Genomic DNA, 23,203 nt, shown 5'->3' on the forward strand with positions numbered 1-23,203 from the left:
CCAAATCGCTACTAAAGTGACGTCACCAAGCTCTGTGCACCCACCATGATGCATGTGTTGTATCCATACCGTCAACCATTTGTAGAGATCTTTTTATGGCATTACAAAGAGAATGAGATAGATCTAAAGTTCGTGGACCCACCATGATCTAAAGTCCAGTATCCAATCCGCGCCCTTGCCTGGGGTGCCAGGCAACACCGACCTCTGCGGTGTGTTGACATCACAAAGTTCTCTGGGCCCACTTTGATGTATGTTTTATATCGACACCGTCCATCCATTTGTCAATAGCATTTTAGGACATGAGTCCAAAAATGATGTCGATCCAAGGCTCAAGTGGACCACACCACAGAAAGCAGTGAGGACAATGACATCCACTGTTGAAACCTTACCAGGGCCACAATTGAGATGCGGTCTGGCTAGCGACGCTGCTGCTGCTATGTGAGCCCACCATGATGTATGTGTTTTATCCACCTGTACATCTATTTCCCATGGTCATCATAGGGCTTATAGTAACTCAATGTTCACAGTTAAAAACCTCTAAAGGTCTAATATAATGTTTATTTAACATCCAACCTAGTTTGAACGAAAGTTAAAAAACAAGAACGGTGGGAGTTCAATCAATACCATCTCTTGTGATGTTATTCCCTTTATATTTGAATCTACCTCTTTTTTTGTTCATACCTAATTATTTGAAGAAAATGGATGAATGGTGTTGATGCTAAAATTTGGATCACCCTCCACCAAGCTCTAAGTGATTGAAGCGAATCCTGGTCCTGCACAAATGGAAAACAAAGGATACCCTGGTTAGAACAGGGGACCCTCTGAGGCCAAAGTTAGGGTAAGAAACCGGGTCTAAGTAGTGTAGAGTAGGTTTAGAGTACAAGATACTACATACCTTTCTCAAATGGTTGGGTCCCCTATTTATACCTATTGATGGGAATAACCATGCCCATCATTCTCGGCATGATTTCAACCATTAAGCGGGATGAGCGCAGCCGGTAATGTAGTCAATTACCCTATGATCATGCGTCAGGCTTTACTCTTATCGTGCGTTATTGGGTTTGGTCCCTTCATGCTATTGCTGACCAAGCTCTCATCCGAGCCGAGCTCGTGGTTCAGATCTTACTTGGTGGCCCAAGCCCACAAATGATCTGATCCCTGATGCACTAGGTCAGGAGGATCGGGTCGGAGGTGATCTAGTCAGGCATGTAACGGCTTCTTCTGTGTTTCGAGTTGACATGAAAGCTATTGCAAAAGAACTTAGATGCGGCCGGTTCAGACGTACTGCTACCATTCCAAGGCCCTACTCGTCGGCTGTGTGATGGCTTCTTCCGAGTTTCAGGTCTGTGTCAAAGTTCTACAAGAGACCTCAGAACCGGGTCGGGTCAGACACTGTCAATCCGAGGGTATTCTCATTGGTGTCTCTAAGTTAACCAAGGTGCGGCTCGGTTCAGATTTACCCACAGCAAATGGCATGGATGAAACATATCACATGAATAAAACACATGACTACAAGCCACATGCTGGTCCAGACTCCCCGTCTCTGTCAATCCCCATCTATTTATTTGCCGTCCAACCTATTCATAACGTTAGGCAGACTTGGATGAAAGAAAACATAAATATCAAATCGATTCACAACTTATGAGCCCCTAAGAAGTTTTCAATGGTGGACATTCAATTTTCATTGCTTTTCTATGGTGTGGTCCACTTGAGCTTTGGATCTGCCTCGTATTGAGCTCATGCGTAATGTAATCTCGTAAAGTGAATAAATGGTGTAGATATAACACATACATCATGGTGGGCTCTACAGAATTTGATGATATCAACACACCACTAAGGTCGTTATTGTGTTGCCCACCACGCAATCCGCTTCCTCTGATGGGTAGCTGAGCTGGAGGCCTCGCATCTGGGCCTTCAGTGTAAATAGCGTTACAAATGCGCCCAGCTGCTGCAGCCCAAATGGGGGGTAGCAATTATCCAGGTATGGGCCAGGTAGGCTAGGTCACCCAGTATGCCCAACATAGCAGGTCCAAGCCCAGGCATGACCCAATCAAACCTGGCACAGGCCAAAAATTGATAAAATCCATATTTCCCTTTGGATTTTTCTAATCTATTCATTTATCACATATGTAAAGATAGATAACTGTCCGAGGACCAAATTGGCATATTTATAAGGTGAAGCACAAATGAGGTCATGTCAGTCGGGCTAAAATGACCTAGGGCTAAGCCCCAACCCAAAAATAGATCTGCCATGCATGCAAAGTCCAAGCTTGACCCATGGGCAAAACTAATAGGTCCATGCCCAGCCTAAAGCTGGGTCAGGCTCACCGGGTTGGGTGGGTTACATGGCCTTGTCCCACCCTTGTGCCGGGAACTCGCTCATCCTGTTCTGGGCCGGATTCATGGCCTGGACCTGGGTCTATTTTCAGGCCGAGTAAGCTTACCCCAAGAGGATAGCCTTGGCCCAGCTTTACTATGCTAAGACCAAAATCAAATTGAGCTGGGTGGGCCAAATGTTTGCTAGCTGGACCGGCCTAGACGGCCATACATGTTAACATCTAGGACCTCAGATGGAGCGGTGCGCGACTTGGCTGCGACCCGCCGGTGATGTGGGTTTGACCCTGACCATAGGGCCTACCTTGATGTGTGCATTGTACATCCACGCCGTCCATCAGTTTTTTCAACTTATTTTAGGGCATGGTTGCAAAACGATTCAGATACCAATTTTATATGGACCACACGACAGGAAACAGTGGTCATTAACCATTAAAAACTTTTTGTGGGCCACAAAAGTTTTGGATCAAGCTGATTTATTTTTTCTTTCATCTAGGTGAGTGTGACTTTATCAACAGTTAGATGGTCAATAAACATTGGGTGATCACAGGAAAGTTTTTAATGGTGGACTTTTAATGAACATTATTTCTTGTGGTGTGGCCTACATGAAATTTGTATCTGGTTACTTTTTGTGACCATGCTCTAAAATAAGCTGTCAAAACCATTGGACGGTGAATGCAGAAAGAGATGCTGTCCAATAAGAGAGCTATAACTTGTTTGGGAAATGTGGGTGTTCCCAATGCATTGATGATATGGGTCTATTTAGTTTTGATATTGAAACGATTTTTATTTGTTTTTCCTGTTAACTGAATGAAACTCATTCACTCAAAATATTAAAAACACACACACACACACACACACACACACACACATATATATATATATGGGAAATGTTTCTATGAGAGCTGTGTGGGCACCATCGTGATGTGTGTCGAAAATCTACCCCATCAGTCAGATGCACCATTCCATGGTGTACCTCAGGCTTAAAAGTCAAGTTAATTCATGACTTGTGTGCGCCACACCACATACAAAAGTTAAGAGGGGTAACCCTCCCCTTAAAACATTTATAATCATTTGTTGGGTCCATTGACATATGGTTCACAAATCCAGCCCGTCCATCATGTGTGTCCCACTTGGATGAAGGATCAGACCAAGTTTCATAGACACCCAAATTTCAGGTGGGCCCCACCAAGTGCTTTTATATGTTTTAGGCATGTCTTTACATGATTTTAGCTGGTATGGCCCACCTGAGTTCCTTATACGGGTGATTTTTGAGATATCTCATAATTTAAAGGAGGCCCATCAAATGCACGGTGTTGATGTTTGACACACATCACAGTAGGGTCCACACAGCTCAACATCATGGGAAGTCCCCATAAGGTCGAGGCATAGACATATATATATATATGGAAATGGTATTATGAAGTCGAAACCACGGAACTTCCCATGAGTCAAGCCGTGTGGGCCCTACCGTGATGTTTGTCGAACATCAACACAGTGCATTTGATGGGTTCCCTCCAATTTCTAGGATATCCCAAAAAACAGCTGTATACAAAACTTGGGTGAGCCATACCATGTGAAGACATGCCTAAAACACATAAAAACACTTGGTGGGGCCCATGTGAGTTTTGGATGTAGCTGAAACTTGGTCTCAACCCTCATCCAAGTGGGACACACACAATGGATGGGCTGGATTTATGAACCACATCTTCGTGCACCCAATAAATTATTATGAATGTTTTAATGGGAGGATAGCCCCTCTCAACTGTTGTATGTGGTGTGGCCCACCCAAGTCATGGATTGACTTGATTTTTATGCCCATAACCCAACATGGAATGGTGCATCTGGTTGATGGGGTAGATGTTTGACACACATCACCGTGGGCCCACACAGCTTGACCTCATGGGAAGTTCCCACGAGGTCAACCTCATAGTACCATTTCCTATATATATATATGGGAAAAGGTTCTATACACTCGACCTTACCGTGGCATTCCGTAAGGTCGAGCGTTGTCTTATTGCTGGCCGTCAGATGGAGGCAGTTTGCAAGTTTGCATCCAACGGCTATTGGTTTAATGCCTAATGAAAGAGAGAAACCGGTGATACCGGTTTCATTGTGGCCGAATATGTACACGATCATGTAATATAGGGCTTTTTTCCCTTCGAATCCCTAGCCGGACCACCATCTCTCTCTCTCTCCCTGGATTTGGTCTAGCGGCTACATCCCTGTGCAGCCGCCTCCACCTCTCTCTCTCTCTCTCTCTCTCTCTCTCTCTCTCTCTCATTCCCTACCACCATGCAGTGCAAACCTCAGATTAAGCGTTAAAGGCAAGATCTCGGCATGGATCAAGCTCTGTCTCTGGACCCGGATCCGAGTTTGGTTCAGGTTCTGGGTCTGGGCATGGATCCGGCTCTGGCTCTAGATCCAGGTTCTGGGTTTGGGCAGTGATTTGGGATGGATACTCACTAATACTCCAAATTCTAATGATAGACTTTCCTTATAATGTTGATGTTAATATGATAAAAATCGCACCAGTAGATACTAGAATCACTCTCCTAGGCTAAAGCCAATCAATATTCAAAATATTCACATCATCCATAGTATCATATGTATGGCCTGCAGCCCATATATAGGCTTCAATCCATAGTAACCAAAATAAGCTACTTGAGGCATAAGTAGCTTATGTAAATTAACATGCAATCCAAACACCCCCTTGTTGTCTATTTCCGATCTAACTTGCCAGATTAGAGTAGTCTGATTGGATTGAATAGCACAATTAATACAGATTTGCTGCTGGATTAGAGTCGTCTCATTGAATTGAGTAGCACAATTAGCACAGATCACAGACTAAGAACAATTCTCTTAGGGGTTTTTATTATAGGAAGGATACAAGCTTAGGATTTTCAATGAAAATGACATTAGGAGAACAGCATGAGGACGGAAGAATTGAGTGTCCCATCCTATCATGGATGAGACCTAACCACTGCAGCACAATTAATACAGAAGCACAATTAATACAAGCTTAGGATTGAATAGCACAATTAATACAGAAGCTGGATTCCATCACCTTTTCTAACCTGATATGGAAAGATATGACTGCCAAAAAAATCAAGGTACCAGTTAATCATTTGAAGCATAAAGAAAAACACAAAATAAATAAATAATAAAAATCCATTTTTATAGCAATAACTATTCTATTTCAATTAAAAACAAAACAATAACAATGATAGTAACAGAACATAACATCATACCAATAGGAATTACTAAGATGTTGTTGAAACTCTAGATTCCATCAAAATTTCCAATCTGACCATTAAGACACTAAACACAATTCAACTATTTGAGAACATAAATATCCATTTCCAAAAAAAAAAAAAATCATAAAAACCAACAAAAAAAATATGATTACGTTGCTCAAATGCTACTTACACAATGCTACCAATCTGACACTGAAAATAATAATCTTCACAAAAAAAAAAAAAACTCCGACTGCAGTTACATTTCTTTTAGGCAATCTTGAAAATAATGTAGTTGCCATCAGATCCTAAACCCTTACCATAGCTTGACCTATAATCGCTTCTTGATCTGGAACCATGTCCTAATCCCTAGCCAGAACCGTTGAATCCAGATCCAGATCTAGACCCATGCTATGGTTGCTTCGTTGAAGGAGGGATTGAAGAAGGGAGAGAGAGGGCTGCACAGCCAGGGTTGCATTGAGAGAGAGAGAGGCTGCACAGGGCGTCTGGTGGCAGGGATTGAGGGAGACGGCTGCTCATAGAAGGTTAGGGAGAGAAAGAGGGCTTGACGGCCAGGGAAAAACTCCCTTTTAAACGGCCGTGTACACGCTCGGTCACAATGAAACCGGTATCATCGGTTTCCCTCTTTCAAGTGACGTTAAAACATCAGCCATTGGATGCAACCGCCTCCATCCGACGGCCAGCAAGCTGATAGCGCTCGACCTTACGGAGTGCTATGGTAAGGGCGAGCGTATAGTACCTTTTCCACACACACACACACACACACACACACACACACACACACACACATATATATATATATATATATATATATATATATAATACTCATAAGCACACCTTCTTATGTTATCATACGTGCCTTTGCACATGTGCGCTAGGCATAAAATTTGAATGGTTAATGTGATATGACACCCCTTGAAACACTCTAGTGGAGCATAGTAGAGAGAGATGCAAATCAATGGAGGAGAATGTTTCCTTTTGCCATGGGCCGCCAGAGTTTTGTATCGGGCTAAAAGTTGGGTTTGTGAGCTTTTAAGGGTACCGCATCACATTAACTCTTCAAGTTTTATGTCTAACACATGTGTGCAAAAGTGCTCACGGGTGCTCACACAAGAAGGTGCAAGGGGAGTGTTACACTATATATAGAGAGAGAGAAAGGAATGTCACAAATAACTAGTTGGACAATGCATTTTTGTCTAACTAGCTAAGCATTTGATGAGAAAAAATTCCTCTCAAATGCTTTTATTTTTTTTCCAGCTCATTTTAGACCGGTAATTAAAAAAAAACGAAGCAATTATAAATTTCAAGTAGTCCACTGTACGAAATAGTGGATATTGAACTCTTACCATTAAAAATTTCCTAGGCCCACCGTAATTTTTAACATGCCACCCAACTTATTAATAAGGTCACAAAAACCTTCATGAAGGTAAATAAAAATAAAAACAAATTTCAGCGTGATCCAAAACTTTTGGCCCACAAAAAGGTTTTAACGGCCCATCACTACTATTTCTATGGTGTGGTCCACCTGAGATTTGTATCAACTTCATTTTTAGTATGGTGTGGTCCACCTGAGATTTGTATCAACTTCATTTTTAGAATCATAACCTGTCATGAGCTGAAAATATGGATGTAGGGCATAGATATAACATTTATCAAGGTAAGCCCCTGGGTCAAGGATGCACCGTACTGTGTGAGGACGGTCTACGACCTAATCCACTACCAGATACACGCCCCTTTTTTCTTGAAATCGGAAGAAGTTTAACAGTAGAGAAAAAGATGACCTTGATTTTTCTATATAACCCACTGTATTATACACGTAAGATCCACTCCGACCATTAGATGTGCAATGTCATTTCAGGTCTAAATCCAAAATACAAAGAAAACTTGTAATTCAAGTGAGCCACACCAATAGAACAGTTGAGGTAGAGACGTCCTCTTTTAATTTTTACATGACCCCAATCATAAGTATGTAAAATCCACTCCAGCCATTAGATGAGACATCAAAGTTTAGGCATGAAATCCAAAAATCATATCCACATGTGATTCAAGTGGGCCTCATCAAATGAACCATTTTGGAGGGTAATCTTTTTCAGCACACTCTTTCCAATTGTGTGGTCCATGTAAACCACCAATAGGATTGATTTTCAGTCCTTATGCCTAATATGGGGTGACACACTTGATGGTCGGGGTGGATTTTATATTAATACTATAATACAATCAACGCAAACCAATGATCATTTTGGAAGACCTCTTTAAAAGCTAATGTGAAACAAAGTCCTATCTCTCTCAACATTAATTATTAATTAGTATTAATTAATTTAAACTAATTGAACGGTCCAATTTGTGGTGTGTGAGACTCTTTTTCCAAATATATGGGATAAAGTTTCCATGCCCTTGGCATTGCTTTCATGAACTGGCACCTCTTTTTAAAAGTTGCATTTAAATTGCTAGCGTTATGAGGATTAATTACCTAAATATGTTACTTTCTGTCAGCATTATGACTATTAATTACCACTTCAAATTACACAAAATAGCAGTGTTTTGGGAACAGGTGACACACGTGACTCCCACCTATGTTTTACTGCTACTCTTACATATATGTAAGATCTGCCACTCTTACATGTATATAAGATCCACTCCGATCATTAGATGTGTAATCCGGTGATAGGCCTAGAGCCAAGAAATCAGGGTAAGTTTTGATTCAGATGGGCCACGCTAATGTGGACAATTAGGAAAGAGACATCAACCCTTGATTTATACAAGGCCCATTATGACAAAACTATAAAATCTATTCTAGCTATTAGATATCACACCAAAAGTAAGCTTGGGTTCTAAAAATCAGGTCTGTAGATAATTCATGTGAGCCACATCAAGGAAAATAGTTTAGAGGGTGAACCTTTCCATGTACACTACTTTCAATGGCGTGGTTCACTTAAATTGAGAATGGGAATGAAATTTGAGACCTTGATCTAATATGGGGTGACATACCTGATGGTAAGGATTGATTTTACAATGGGCCCACCCAAGTTGTCGCCCCTTTTCCATGCGAAAATGAAATTAGTCTGTACACTATCCCCGCAGTGATTTGGTGGTGTGTAGGAGTAGGATGGGAACGGATTGGCTACTCTCCTGCCATCAGCCTCGTGGCTGGTGATCGGCACTCTGTGGGCCCCACCATGACATATGTATTTTATCCATTCCGTTCATCCATTTTTATAGATCATTTTATGGCTTTATCCCAAAAACGAGGGGGATATAAATCTCATGTGGACCACACCACAGGAAAACAATAGTGATTAGATATCCACCATTTAAATGCTCCTAAGACCCACTGTACTGTTTATTTGAAATCCAATCTGTTGATTATGTCATACATACCCAGATGAAGGGACAAAATAAAGATCATCTTGATCCAAAACTTTTATGGCCCCCAAAAATCTTTTAATGGTCAGCGTTCATTCAACACTGTTTCCTGTAATTTGGTCCACTTGAGATTTCGATATACCTCGTTTTTGGTCTCATTCCATAAAATGATCTAGAAAAATAAATGGACAGAATGGATGAAAAACATACATCATGGTGGGGCCCACAGAGCACCAACATCATCCATTGACCGGTTGCAAGGGAGTAGCCAATCCGTTTCCGTGTAGGACGCCAGATCCAAGCTCAAGCGGACAAAGCCACAGAAACCGTGGGGCTAACGGCACCCACCGTTGAAACTTTGTCAGGATCCATCATAATAATTACCTGCCATTGCACCTGTTGGTAAGATCGGGTAGACCTAGCTGGAGGGAAAACACAAATATTCAGCCAGCCGGATCCAAAACTTTATTTATGTCCTAGTTTTTAAAAGTGGGCGTTCAACGTTGTTTCCTGTGGTGTGGTCCACTTAAGCTTCAAATCTGTTTCATTTTTATTTCATGCTTTAAAATGAGCTGACAAAACTAATGGACAGTGTGGATATAAAACACATTCATCATGGTGAGCCCCACAGAACCCAACACATCACCGTGCTGCAGCTGCAGCTGGGGGGCAACACCTAGGGCTGAAAGTCGGTTGGGCCGGGTTGGTGCTCAACCATAGCCCAACCCAAGGTTCTTGTACCTCAACCCTAATCCAACCCAACCTCAGGTTGGAAATTTTCAACCCAAGCAAGCTCGGTTGGGTTGACTGGGTTGATCGGGTAGATATATACTAATATTTTCATTATCACATTAGTCTATTATATTTTCAATACACATCTTATTTTTGTACCTATAATTTTATTAATTATATATGTAGTTATTTATGTAAAGAACATTTTTTCTAAACAAACAAGCTAAAATATAGGACAACTACTCATTTAAAAGTCCTATTGTGTATCAAGCAATCTATTTAGGAGAGAGAAATGTGTCATATCTTGTAAGCTTAAATCATCGAAGATGACATGGACCAATGAAACCCGTCAACATTGGAATTTCCCGTGAATTCAACACAGAGGATCATCACTCAATTATAATTAATTTATAAGAAACTTATATGTTGATTGGGTTTGGGTTGGTTCGGGCAACCCGAGCCCAACCCAAATTTCGTTGGGTTGGTGTTTGTATGGCCCAAGCCCGAGACCAAACTCGAAGCATCCTGCCCAAGCCCAACCCAATGTCGGGTTGGTCGGTTGAACCCACCCAACTTTCAGCCCAAGCAACACCACTTGATCCGCATCCCCAAGCTGCGGGTGGCACCAGACAGATGTAGGACTCACGTGATGTACGAAGTCCATCCAACCCATCCATCAGATTCATCACCTCATAGTATCTCCAAAGGCTGCAAATCAATCTGAGCCAACGCTCAAGTGAGCCACAGCACAGCAAGCAATGTGAGAAGGGATGCCCACCTTTTATTTACATGGGCCCACCTGAATTTTAAAGTAGCCTGATTTTAGACCTGACCCTTCATCCAAACCAGATGAAGGATCTGAATGGCCTGGATTTCACATACACAATGCGTTGGGCCCTCCAATCAAATCAAGGGTAGACATTCACTCACAAGTTGTCCCATGTGGTGTGGCCCACCTGATTCACAGTGCAGCCTAGGCCCATTAGGGTAGCATGAGAGACTCACGTGACCGACAGGTAGGATTCATGCGTCCATCACGTGGGCCGCACGTCTGCCCGAGCCATTTGTAATCGCAGGAGATGCACATGGGCTCATGCAAGCCTACGCCCGGCCCATTCACAGCCGTGATTTCCAAAGGTCTATTAAATGTCCGTAAATCTCATATTTGGACAACCAAATAATATTATTCTTTTTGGTTCACAGTATATCTAAGGTGGCTGCCCGTAAGCAGTTTCTGAGAAACTGCCCCAGCACATCGTCCATCACGCTCTACCAGAGTATCAAAACATCGTCCATCACGCTCTACCGTAGAAGTGTTGGGAGCTTGATAATCTTAAGATTACATTATGGGCCTGTTTGGTTTTCTAAAGTAATTCATAATTGCATTGTAAATAGATAATAATTACCGCATCGGGTTGGAGAATTGATTTAACTCTTACTTTTCTCAACGCTAAAATGGATGCTGCCAAATATTTGTGGGGTCCACCATGATGTATGTGGATTATCGACACCGTCCATCCGTTATGCCAACTGAATTTAGGGTATGAGCCAAAAAATGAGTCTGACTTAAAGTTCAAGTGGACCACACCACAGAAAAAAGGGAATCGAACACACATCGTTAAAAACTTCTTGAGGCCACTGTTTACTTTGGTGTGGGCCACTTCAATGTTGGATCTGCCCCATTTTTCGGCTCATGCCTCAAAATGTCATGGTAAAGCAGATGGACAACACGGATATGTCATATACATCATGGTGAGCCCTACAATTTTAAGTTATTTCTTTTGGACCGTTTTCTCGAGCAGAAGTATCAGCTAATTTCCAAACAGGATGAAATTGTAATAAGTAAGCATTTATAGGGCATTTACAATAAATTTGAAAAATCAAACAAGCCCTATTAGCAATTCAAGTGGCGTTGGGAGATGTGGAGGAAAGGCAAGTGGAATCTAAAGATTGGATTCTCAAGCTCAAAAACATTGCTTTTAATTCTAATGATGTATTGAACGAGTTTGTAATGGAAGCTCAACCATTGGAATTCAACCTGGAAAGAGAAGAAAGCAGGCGAGTGGAATCTAAATATTGGATTCTCAAGCTCAAAAACATTGCTTGTAATTCTAATGATGTATTGAACGAGTTTGTAATGGAAGCTCAACCATTGGAATTCAACCTGGAAAGAGAAGAAAGCTAATTACGGCTGTAATTAGCTTGTTTGGATTGTGAATTACGGCCATAATAAATTGTAGAAGTTTACAAATTACAATACTCATCTTCTGAAAGATAGATAATATGACCAACAATTTAATATTTGGATAAGTATAATAAAATTGCTTTGATGATACTTTTTTATTATTAGAATGTTAAATCAACATAAAAAAATAAATTGATACATATGCTTGGATCAGAGATTTTTACTGCAATACAATGTAGAATTGTAATGATTAAATTTTTTTTCTTTGTCTCTTTTTAACATTTGTATTTGATCATCGAATTATGTACTGACTTATATATTTAAACAAATATTGTAAAGTTGCAATGATAATGTATTAATGTTTTTATGTTACATTATGGCCGTATTTCACAATACAAATAAGCTACTTCGTTTTTCTTAGGCCACACATCATCTTTCATTAGTTTGAAATGAATACTTTCAAACAAGGGTAGAAAAAATGAGATGAGAGAGCAACGACTTGATGGGATTGTAGATGAACATAACAATCTCCATCCTAGTGCAAGAGATGATCACAAGAGGCAATTACTACTGCAGGCTAGCTCCATCATAGATGGGTTAGTAGTTTTGGGAGGGAAGAGTGAGGCATTGTTGTCACATGACTCCATGTGTCTGTTATTTCCATTGTCACATGAAGCGTGAAGCCTGCTATGCTTGTATATAATGACAAGCCAATGAATATTTATTTTGTGTTAAGAGCATGGGTTTGTGCATATGAAGATTTTGATATGAAAAGACTTAATAAAGAAGTTATGGAATCCCATGCAATGTGAAAGTGCTAGCAATTTTTCAGTCCCAGCTCCCATGCAGCATAGGCTTCAAGAGACACCGAGGAGGGAAAATAGATTTTTAATCTTGCTAGATGATGTGTGGCACAGCATTTCCAAGAATTAGGAGACATGGACTTTATCAGTTTTAAGATTGAGCTATCACCATTTGCCAACACATATGAAACAATACTTTACATTTTGTTCTAAGTATTTCCTTGGAATAGGCATATTGTCGTGTCACATAAATCCTTCTCTGGTATTTTATTTTGGTCTGTTTTTTTTTTTTTTTTTTAATTTTTTCATTTTCGTTTTACACACACACGCACACCTGCGAACCAGTTTGTATGTACTACATACAAACTTTTTTGAGAACCCATCATACGTGATGTGGATCCAAAATCTGAACCATTCATGTGAAGCAGAACCTCGTGAAACCCCCAGGACCAAGTTTTACTTTGATCTAAAACTTTGATGGGCCATAAAAAATGAAAACAGTTTCCTCCCTTGATTTGCATTTCTCTTTGCTATGGTCCACTAGAATTTTAGATTAGGGTGAAAATTTGCCACATGAGGTTTCATGGGATTCCGCATCACATGGACCGTTCAGATTAGACACCCATGACACGTGTGCAAAGGTGCACACGTGCGTAGGTGCGCAGGGGAGCATGACTCTATTTATAAATATATATAGGCATAGTCTACATTGATCATGCGATGGCATCTTTCCACAACATATATTGTGTAGATCTTCTAACCAAAAATCCAACTTAACTCAAGTGGACCACAATGTACATGCAAGAAAGTCCATTGAGCTGAGGATTGCTAACCCACATTGTTTAGAGTTGTGCGTGTCAAGATGCAAATGCATGCCAGCATGCCAACATGGAGCCATGTGAGAGGCCTGAGCTTCCATCAGGTGGGCTAGGCTATACTGTTTAGATCTTCTTGCCTAAAAATCTAACTTCACTCCTCAAGTGGGCCATAGTGTAAAAAAATGTATGGTGAGAAAAAAATTATTAGTTGTCCACTTGTTTTGCAAATTCTGCCACACCTGATAAGCTTGATTTTAGTTAGAACATTGAATTAGTGTGGCCCACCTCATGAAAAGCTCGAATCTCATTACTGGCAAAGCCTATGATGGACCGGGCTCTACATGCATTTGAATTTTAGCAAATCACCGTACAAGCTTTGTTGTTGATGTCTTAAATCTGTAATCAATAGAGTTTGTCAATGCCATCGAGCAAAAGTCGATGTCATCGGAAAAATCTGAAAAAATACATGTTGGTTGCTAGAATGTTTTGGTGTTAATACTTAATGTTATTGAAGGTGTTTGATGCTATCGATGGATCGTCGATACCATTGAAGTCCTGTCGAAGGTCTCATTGAGCATGTGCAGAATTACGTAAGTGTCAGATTTGTTTCATATTCTGATTATGATACTCTCTCTCTCTCTCTCTCTCTCTCTCTCTCTCTCTCTCTCTCTCTATATATATATATATATATATATATATATATATATATATATATATATATATATATATATATATATATATATATATAATTGGGTGTTATCGGGATTTGGGAGGGAATAGAAGACTTCTAAGGTTTTTTAATTCGTTACTATGGGTTTTAAGGGCATATTTTGGTCTTGTGAAATGAATTCGAGACTTGTTCGAATTGCTAACACTTTATCTCTTGTAATTTCTGTTTTCATAGTGTATTACTTATCGCTTTGTGTCGTGATTTTTTCCGAAAAGAGTTTTCCATGTAAAATTTAGATTGTTTGTATTTAGACTTAATTGTGTAATTAGAAGTACTTTGCTTGATTTATCTGTGTGCTTCCGTGGTTCTTCAACAGGCCTCTCCTCTTCTTTGACGAGGAACATCAGCACCACCAGTGGCTGGTTGACTGACATGTGATGTATTATAGTCTAGGAAAAAAATTGGACAACTGAATAATCTTGGCCCAGTTTTTTTGAGGCACCCATCTATCTAGAACATTGTGGTCCCCATTATGTGTGGAGTGGCCTAATACCACAATGCGGGCCATGGGACCCTTTAGGCTTAGATTTCTCACCCGTGTTCTAGGTGGGTACATGTGGTGGCATGTAGATGAATTACCATCATACAAATTGGATTAGCAAAACTCATTGCACAGAAAATCTTGGGTTTCAGTTTGAATAAGTGAGGCCTATGGTCGGCAATCTAGACCATTGACCAATATGGCTTCACAATGACGAAGCATGCCCAAAAAACCTCGTAGGTATGCCTATGCAGTTTTTTTTTTTTTTAAAGCCTTTGCAGAAGATCCTGGCAACCATTGTTGGGCTTTTTGCAGTTGGATGTGGGCTTATTATTATTATTTTCGGCCACCACCGCCTAGTATTGACAGGCCACAGATCGAAAGGTAAGGAGTTGATATTTTCCTATTGAGATTTTTTTCAAGTTGTTAACCATCCACAGAGGGACTCACAAACAAGTGGTCTGGATCACTGAGCCACACTGCTGCATGCCCTGAGAGCCCGAAGGTAACCAAAACATATTGGATGGTGACCCTACACCCCAGCTATTTGGTGTTGAGTGCTGTGGAGCCCACCTTGATATATGTGTTTCATATTCGCTGTCCATCAGTTTTTTCAGCTCATTTTAAAGTATCATCCAAAAAATGAAGTATATTGAAGCTCTAGACCGCACTAAAGCAGTGGGGATGATAACATTCACCATGGAAACCTTTTTAGGGCCACCTTAATATTTATTTGCCATACCGTGGCCTCGGGACGTTCACCTCTGTTTCCTATGGTTTGGTAAGCTGGACTGATTGGCGTTTAGGCTCATGCTTTAAAATGATCTGTAAAAAAAAGAAAAGATAGATGGATAAAACAGGTATATCACGGTGGCCCCAACAGCGCCCAACACCATGTATTTGGGTGTGTTTGGATCACCGCCCAATCTGCTTTTGAAAGTGGAAATTGAGTTCAGCACGGCGGGGAATAGGGCTCTCAATGAAGCGGGTCAGATCCTCACTATTACATGATTTAGATTGGATATGAATCTAGTAGTGAAATCCGATTAGATCCTCACTATTATATTCTTCAATCCGTCAACCATTTCGACTTCCTCAGTCTGACTTGTGTGTAGCTGTTTAATCGGATCCCCTATCCCAAACAGACCAGTTGGTCCATTCGCGTAGTGAACCAGTGTTTTAAAACTCTAGGGTTTATGCCATGCATCTATCCGAAATGTTGTAACCAGCTTAGGTCCCTGTTCTACTACTCGACATTCTCTCGATGCTATCAATTAGACGCTACCCAAAGCTTGAGTCTCTATCGGGGGAGCTTGGAAACCTTGCTGCTCTAGAGTCCCTGACAATTTCTTACTGCAGTGAGCTGCTATTATTGCCAATGGAATTGCAAAACCTCGACTCTCTCCGTTCTCTGTGGATTGAGGGGTGCAATGGTCTAACGTCCTTGAGACTACAAGGCTTGAGCTCTCTTCAACATCTTACCATTTTTGATTGTCGAAGCCTAACGGGCTTGATTGGAGGAAACCTGCCCTTGCTTCAACGTTTGGAGATTAGCTATTGTCATAAATTGGCATGTTTTCCATCCAGATTGCAACTTCTAACGAATCTCGAACATCTAGAAATCAAAGGTTGTCCCCATTTAGAGAAGTGATGCAAGAAGGAGAAATGTGGGGATTCTCACTTCTGAGAGGAGGTGAAGGGCGGGGACGTCTCTTGGAGTTGAAGACAAGATGCATCAATACTCTCCTTCCTACCTCTTCCTCCCATTGTAAGTTCCAGTTCTCACCCAACTCTCTACCAAAAGTCAATGCTTCTTTGTTTTATAATTTGGGGATTTTTACCGCAAGGCTCCTTCACTAACATGATTTTACCATATGCTGCCTTGGCTAACTTTAAGTACTAGAAAGTGCTTTTTGGGGGCTACAATGGCCCAAATACTTCATCTTTCATTTAAACAAAAGAGTGGTGAAGTGAGGTATGAGTATGACATCATCCAGCCCGTCCAACAATTGCATCCCACCATGTTGATTAGGCTGACAAAAAATCAGGACAATCTAACCATCCGGTGGGCCTGGCCCTAAATGTCACTTCAGAAGAAAATCATTTCTTTTCTTCAGTTATTTTTTGGATTCCACCAATCCAAACAGGCAGACAGATTGTCCTTTTATGGACACTTCCTTCTTCGGGTACTTGGATAGGCCAGATTTCATGCTCAGCGATCATACATTGAAGGATGCTATCATTCAATTATACACTTATCATGATTATACATACCCTAAAATGAAGTAACTTTGAAGGAACTATGGGTCCCACTTAAATATGCCAGAAAAATCTCTGTCTGAGCATTGTCAACTACTTCCATTTTTGGTAGATGCATTGTATCGTTCCTGGATTGCTTTCTATGGTTAACTGATGTGTTTGGCAAACAGAACATTTAAACGCCATCATTTCATCGAAGAATGGGAGTGCGACTTGTGCAAATGAGATGGAGAAGGGGCCTAGCAGCACACATGCCAACGTGCTACACTTGTGGAGGCTGAACAAGGCGGCTGGTCATTGAACTGAAAATCAGGCCACATGCCAACGTGCTACACTTGTGGAGGCTGAACAAGGCGGCTGGTCATTGAACTGAAAATCAGGCCACATGCCAACGTGCTACACTTGTGGAGGCTGAACAAGGCGGCTGGTCATTGAACTGAAAATCAGGCCAGTCTTCTTGCCAGTCTTCTTACCAGGTATGCCACAAGTGTAGTTGAATGTGAACCGATGGTTATTTTCTTTGCAAACTTTACAGCTTTTTTTTTTTTTTTTTTTCAATTCCAGTTCAGACGAATTGTTGAAAAGAATAGAACCTGTCTTACTTGTCCTCCCAAATTGTGAAATGGTCGTGTATTGTGACCTGATTCAGTTGAATTCATCGTCTTGTTTTTTTCATACTTCTTGTGTATTGTGAGCTTGTGACCTGATTCAATTGAATTCATGGTCTTGTTTTTTTCATTCGTTTAGGAAAGAATGATTGTTTAAAAGAACATTCATTTGGGAATATTTTTTTTTTAAACTTTTTTTTTATTTGTAGGCAGTTGGATTTTCATAATTTTAGAATTGTGATTTGTGATTTTTGTTTTTGCTTACCTAGTCTGGTAGAATTTATTGCCTTTGTTGTCGTTGTTTTTGTATTTCTGATAATGCCCATATCAAGCTTATTATGTTCTCGGTAAAGACAATTTATTCTTCATTTGGTATCCCTATCAATTGATGTTCGACATGTAATATCGAAAACAACAGAAACCATTCACAAATTCTCTTCTCAAATCTAGAATTGGATTTTATTTCTCGCAACCTGATTTTGTACAGAGCATTTCCTTTGTTCTCATTCTTTTACATTTTCAATAAACTAGAACCCTTAATTTAAAGAGCATCTCTTCAATTATCCTGCTTTAATCAAGTGGGAATCAGGTAATTTGTGCTCATTCGAAGCTGTCTGAGTAATAGAGAGTAATTCTATTACTAGAAAGTGTTGAGATGTGAAAGAACATGATTAAGATAGTGATGTTGGAGACTGCATGTGATAGGCAGAACACATTCTCTAAACGAGAAATGGAGTCTTGAACAATGTTAACTGTCGATTCTATGCGACATAGATATTGTTCTTCTCATGTTTACTCCTCGCGGAAAGCTGACCATCTTTTTTGCAGAACATTGGTAGTTTCTTCTTCTGAAATCTTTTTCCGAATGCTTAGAGTGGTAACTCTGATCTTGACTAGTTATAGGGAAACAAATTTCAGTGTTGTAGTTTTAGATTTTTGGTTTCTACTAATCATCTATCCAGACTTCACTAGTTTTCGAGGTTTCCTTTCATTTTGATTATTTTGATTTTTCACAACCTATATATTTGTATGTGTAATAAGCACTTATATTCTAGAAATTTGCAGTGTTCGACACCCATGTCAGTCACACGTCGACACTCCATTTTCTTCTTACATCTAGCAGTATTTATATGCTTTTCGTTTAGGTCATGGTTTAGCTATTAGAATACATCTTCTTGTTTCTTATGCATATGGTGTTTGGAATCAAGAGGGAATATATATTAATAAAAACATAATCTAATTGACACCCATTATTAACTACCATGGCAGAGAAGTTTCTTAACTTTTTTGTAAAAAGTGTAATGAGGAAATATCATGCTCTCCTCCACAAAAAAGACAATATACACATGTACATGGTGATAATGGTAGGTGTCTATGAGCTTGTGTTTTTATTAGAATATATGTTCTTGGTTCCAAACTGACCCTAAATGAAGTAATATCTAATAGAACAAGTTGCAATGTCATTATACGCCTGTACAGACATGTCGGCATGGTGGGTTTTCGAGGACCTTGTGTCCATTTTCTTGTTTCCTTGCCTGAGAAAACACTGCTGTACAGGTCTGAAACAGGTAGATGTATCTGTGCTCATGTTGCATTGTTGCAACATTCTTGTTTGGTTATCTTGTCTGCCCCTCTTTAAATCCTGGATTGTTGAAAATGTGTAAGATCTGTTCTAATGGAATGCTTTACTCTTTTAGGTTTGTCTTCTTTCGGTGATTTGAGTAATCCTTGAAAGATATTCGGGGATAAGTCCTTGAGAATGAAGAAAAAAGGTGATAGGTTTATCTGTTTTCAACAAGCAATGTGATTACTCCTTTGTTTTCCAATGAAATGCATTCATGAATACTGAAATCTTTTCAATTACTTGCAACAGGAATGACAGAATTCTGCAAGATCGAGATTGTGCTTTGTTAACTGTAAGGAGTAGACGTGTTTTTTTTTTTTTGTTTTTTTTTTTTTTTAGTCTGTTGCTTTTTATATTCTCTTATGATTCTTCACCTAATGCTATGGTTGTGTTTCTCTCGACTCAGAAATCATTCAGAAGGCAGGATCACAGGATTGATGTAAAATCTTTTTCTGATGAATGGAAAGGGTCTCATAAACAAGTGCCACACCAACACATGTGAGGGCCCTTCTATTTCTCCTCCACAAAAGTACATCTGTAAGAAGCACTTCTTAACCCCTTCAAATGTAAAATTTCTATGCACTGGCTAATATTTTCAATTCTGTTGCTACATTATTTATGTATTATCTCCACAGTAGCCAAATAACTGGGGTATGTTCACAGGAATGTGTCAACCTATGTAATGTTCTCTAGAAGCTCAATTAGCAGTTATAACACCATTGCCTTACACTCAGGAATTGTGAAATTGGTAATGGTTGTTGCAAGAAATGGCTCACTGATGTGAACTATAGATTGAGGCGCTTTTTTGTTTATAGCTGGAGTCTCTAGGAGTGAAAAGCTGTTTCACTCTTTATTTTTGTATTGCATGCATACACACAGACACATGTGTCCTAAATATTTGCGTGAGCCATAGTGTGCTATAACAGTTGTTACATAATGGTAATGGTGGCAACTGTTACACGTTATGGGGTTGTATTGGTCATAATGGCCGTTATGGAAAAATGACTCATAACATCCCCATAATGGTCTATTATGAGGACGATATAGGTTCTTTTTTCTATAACAAAAAAAGCTTGTAATGGACATTATGGCCTGTATCATAACAGTGATGGTGGTGGCCGTTATGGCCACTGATATCGTTATGATACACCATGGTGTGAACATGAATTGTTTCTTACTGACTATCTTTTCTTGACTTGCATTAGAATAGAATAATTGTAACACCTTGGCTCTTCAATACTCGGGTATCGTATGTTCTCAGGTGTTATCTGGCAAATCTTTTGATTTAGCATAGTGTCCGCACGTGCATGCGGACGCGCGAGTCCATGGAGTAGAGGAATTTGGCATAACTCTAAACCTAGGAGCTCGAACTTAAGCAAAGTTCATGCGTAGCTCGCCAATGGTATATGACTAGTCATGGGACCCGGATTCCCGGATCCCCAATCCATTAGACTCGGGTGACCAATTAGGAAGAGCCTACCAAAGGAGCACATCAAATTGAATATTTAAATCGGGGATTGATGAATGCGATAACTTCGATCGGTCCCCAACACTCGGACAATTGAGCCCTCCCCCAATCTCACCAAAGACTAGAATTCCCAAGCCCGGGCCGATTCAGGACAAACCGGATCCTGTCAGATCAACTAACTTGAGAAGCCCAAAAGCAGGACAGATTTGGTAGTAAATATGTAAAATACTGACATTTAGCATATTGAATATAATATAATATAGGAAAACAAACAAGTAGAACTGAATAGGATGTGGTTAAGGGAGGTCAAGTGGCCAGTCATTTGATTATTTTTTTTAAATGATCGTTTTTCAAGGCGAATGACTCAATTTGAGTCACCATGAGTCTCGTTGAGTCATTTGAGTCAGCAGATTGACTCAATGAGTCTCTCTGAGTTGGAACCAAGCCACATCTAGAACTGAGTTCCTGTCGACCCGTTCAATATCTTGCCAAGTCAAGTTGACTTGGCCAAGTTTCAATTGAAGTTTGTGAGTTTTAGAACTATGCTTCAAAATGTGGATGCTATTTGTCAATTAGGTTTGTTTTGTGAAAAAAAAAATGTTCATGCTATAGTACGAGTGTGATGGTTCTTATGCATGTATTACTCAAATCAAACTATCCAAATTGTAGGCCCCACTTTTGATGGGTGATAAACCAAAAACTATACATAACTGACCTCCTAATTGGCTGGTTGGTGGACATCTAATGCACAATTAAATTGAAAAAGTTCATCAATTTGGCATGTGGACCTTGATCAACATCAATTCAAATACATGCATGGTTTTTATTGTTTGCTAACAGAGTGTTCATGCTTGGCCGACATCATTATCCTTTCTTCTTCACAATTTGTTAAATTTTTCAGCCATAGTGATGCATGAAAGATGAATAATAATTTAAGATATCTATATAATACTTGACTTTATGAGAGGAGGGCTCTTTTTGAGCAATATCTGACTTTGGTTCTGATGGTACATGTCTACTGAAGGATATCCACCATGATACCATGATTTTATCCTTTGTCGAGCCCTCTGCGCCATGCACTGTCTTGCATCCCAACTGATTTAATGTTATTTATTTTGCAAGGTAGCTTGAATTTTGTTGAAGAAACTACCAAGCTATAAACTGGGCATGCAGCTTAGGGGAGGGGAAAGGAGGAGATGATCAGGAGGGACCCCTGAACTAGCGTGGATCGACAAGACAGTCCATGGATGTCAATGGGCTGCATCACTCTTCCATTGAGCTTTCCTCTCCTTCCATTCATTACAATAAAGGCAACATGAACAATGCGAAAGCTTCAGTTTGCTCCCAAAATTCCTTTTCCTTTCTCGAGTTAGATATTTTCATAGATATATCAACACTATTTTGTTATATTTCTTTCGATGGAGCCATAAATTTTCTCTAAAATAAGGTTAAATGTCTTATTATTTGATTTTTTTTCCTGTCTCTGCAGTTAACTCCTTGGCCAGTCATTATTTACAAAATATCAAAAGTTGATGGTACGAGGAATTCTAAGTGGACTTGCTCGTGTGTGGTAGATATGGGTTGTTTGTAGCACACATGCCAATTTAGGATGTGTTATAGACATGGGCATTCATCTGGTAAGGAACACTATCATCAAGCTAACAGAAACATTAGGCTGGTTGACTAAACAGATAGGCCGTGCATGACATGAACATTGAATATGGACCATTGGTCATTTTTTCCAACGGTCCATTTTTTCTCATACAAGTGTGGCCCATCTATTGAGTAGACCAATATGATTTTTGGGCTTGAGCGTTAGCATAGTGTGCCATTACCTGTCATGCTCTGCCTACTGTGTACCTCAAGCTAGGTTCATCTAATTGTATTTATTGTATGGGTTGTTTATGAATCACAATAAAAATACATGCTTGCTAGGGGTTTCTGTATCAAGCTGGGCTAGCCTTACATCGGAGAGCGAGAGGGGAAACATTCGTGGACCTTGGCAGAGAACATTTTCCTGTAAACTGAAAAATAGCAAGAAGTTTATCACTCCTTTGTTATATTTATGCCGGGAAAAAAAAAGGACGAGGTTCCCCTGTTTTCAGTGCAAGAAGCGCACTAGTTCCCCTGGTACTGTTGTGGTTCTCATCATCTTTTCTAAAATGCGTTTGAACATTAGATTTTAATCTTACCTTTTTTATTTCATTATTCTTTTCTTAAATCATATCTAAGACATCTATGACAAAAACTGGCATTTCTTTTCTTGTATTTTTGTTCTTTATGAGGATACTTAGTTTCCCAAAATGTGTTTCGGTTGGATTTGTGAGCCTTCGCATCTTTTAGATTCTTTCAATCCAAAATGAAGATCGATTTATGTATACAATGCTATGCATCATTCCTTCCCATCAAGGCTATAGGATCTAGTGGTTTTGATTTTATTAGTACCTCAAACAGTAATATTAGTAGAAATACTTTTGAAAATGTTCAACAATGTCTACTGGGATTCCCCATCTGCAGTTACTTAATCATGGAAATATAAGG

General features: G+C 39.8%; 2 long non-coding RNA genes across 2 annotated transcripts; both read left to right on the forward strand.

The window, feature by feature from the left end:
- Nucleotides 1–19,271: 19,271 nt before the first annotated feature.
- Nucleotides 19,272–19,511, forward strand: LOC131227024 (uncharacterized). The gene is made up of 2 exons (XR_009162038.1): nucleotides 19,272–19,342; nucleotides 19,444–19,511. It is a non-coding gene; the product is annotated as an uncharacterized LOC131227024 (long non-coding RNA).
- Nucleotides 19,512–20,128: 617 nt separating this feature from the next.
- Nucleotides 20,129–22,782, forward strand: LOC131227020 (uncharacterized). The gene is made up of 3 exons (XR_009162035.1): nucleotides 20,129–21,998; nucleotides 22,152–22,299; nucleotides 22,598–22,782. It is a non-coding gene; the product is annotated as an uncharacterized LOC131227020 (long non-coding RNA).
- The last annotated feature ends 421 nt before the right edge of the window (nucleotides 22,783–23,203 follow it).

Source organism: Magnolia sinica, chromosome 15 (genome assembly GCF_029962835.1).
Source record: "Magnolia sinica isolate HGM2019 chromosome 15, MsV1, whole genome shotgun sequence".
Lineage (NCBI taxonomy): Eukaryota > Viridiplantae > Streptophyta > Magnoliopsida > Magnoliales > Magnoliaceae > Magnolia > Magnolia sinica.